The sequence below is a fragment of the Lithobates pipiens genome, unplaced genomic scaffold (genome assembly GCF_037356315.1).
Source record: "Lithobates pipiens isolate NorthernLeopardFrog02 unplaced genomic scaffold, aLitPip1_a1.2 Scaffold_27, whole genome shotgun sequence".
NCBI classification, from domain to species: domain Eukaryota; kingdom Metazoa; phylum Chordata; class Amphibia; order Anura; family Ranidae; genus Lithobates; species Lithobates pipiens.
The window spans coordinates 55997162-55998870 of record NW_027507788.1 but is presented as its reverse complement, the minus strand read 5'-3'; the positions used below and the strand labels follow the sequence as shown (position 1 = coordinate 55998870).

The following is a 1709-nucleotide window of genomic DNA, read 5'->3' as shown; positions in this document are numbered from 1 at the left end:
GTATTTGATCACCTCTGCGGTTTTTATTTTTTTGTGCTATAAACAAAAATAGAGCAACAATTTTGAAAAAAATGCAATATTTTTTCCTTTTTGCTATGATAAATATCCCTCAAAAATATATAAAAAAGCATTTTTTTTCCTCAGTTTAGGCCGATACGTATTCTTCTACATATTTTTGGTAAAAAAAATCACAATTAGTGATTATTGATTGGTTTGCGCAAAAGTTATAGCGTTTACAAAATAGGGGATAGTTTTATAGCATTTTTATTAATATTTTATTTTTTTACTAGTAATGGTGGCGATCAGCAATTTTTTTATTGTGACTGCGACATTACGGCGGACACATCAGACATTTTTGACACGTTTTTGGGACCATTGTCATTTTATACAGCAATCAGTGCTATTTAAATGCACGGATTCCTGTGTAAATTACACTGGTAGTGAAGGAGTTAACCACTAGAGGGCAATGTAGGGGTTATGTATGATGTTATGTGTTTTTTTTATTGTAGGGGGCGTGACCTTGCATGTGACATCACTGATCGTCCTTCCCTATAAAAGGGACCAGACGATCGGTGACAGCCACAGTAGGAAGCACGGGGAGAGGTTTGTTTACACAGACCTCTCCTCGTTCTTCAGCTCTGTGACACGATTGCGGGACACCAGCGGCGATGGGGACCGCTGGTCCCGCGACCACAGTCACGGAGCTCAGGAACGGGTCAGGAGTAGGAATGAGCCGAACACCCCCCGGTTCGGTTCGCACCAGAACTTTCGAACGGACCCCAAATTCGTACGAACTTTAGAACCCCATTGAAGTCTATGGGACTCGAACGTTCGAAATTAAAAGTGCTAATTTTAACGGCCAATATGCAAGATACTCGAAATGATCAAGTACAAAATGGAGGAAACGATAGCCATAACCAACCAGAATTGAAAGCACATCTACTCAGTTCAGGAACAACTAGACCTGGCCATGGCTCACATTGATGACCTCAGTCTAGTAGATATAACATCAGTATCCGCGGTCTATCGCTTCTCGGCCTTTTGGCTAAGATCAAGTGTAGTATCTGTTCTTATCAATTACCAATAGGTGGCGCTTGCTTCCGTCCCTGTTCTACGGCGAGGTGGAACAGGGGTGGCAGTTGCTATGCAAAGCCTGTTGGTGTAAAGGTGACACGGAGCGGTTCGTAGCCAAAAGGGAAGCCTTCTGATGGGGATGGAGAACCACTAGTCGGCGCCAGGGGAGGGGACCCTGGCCCTCTGGCTTGGATTGTGGCAGCTTTAGCTCCAGTCAGTTTTTCGGGAGGGAACGTTTGTTCTCCTGTTCCAGCAGAGGGACGGCCTGTACCTTCCGAATGTAATTAGGTAGGAGTGATGGGAGTGAGGGTGTGACCTGATGGCAAAGGGTCTCACCAAGCTCCTGGATCTCCATGCCTTTCTGGCTGGGGTGGGGGCTGTCGTGGTCTGGGTTGGGGGGCCGGGGATGCTTCTGTTGGAAAGCCCATGGTGATGTGCCCCTGGAGTGGAAGTCCAGGGGTGCCTTATACGCACTGTGCTACGTGGTATACTTGGATTTTGCAAAAGTGTTCGATACAGTTCCCCACACACAGCTCACGTGTAAGGTAAAGTCTACAGGTTTGGAAATATCAGTTTGTAAATGGATAGAAAATTGTCTAAAAGACAGAATTCAGAGAGTAGTGATTCATGATTCT

At 45.1% G+C, this 1709-nt stretch overlaps 1 pseudogene; it reads left to right on the top strand.

The window, feature by feature from the left end:
• Positions 1 to 1025: 1025 nt before the first annotated feature.
• LOC143934653 (U2 spliceosomal RNA) lies at positions 1026 to 1110 on the top strand (annotated as a pseudogene).
• Positions 1111 to 1709: the final 599 nt, after the last annotated feature.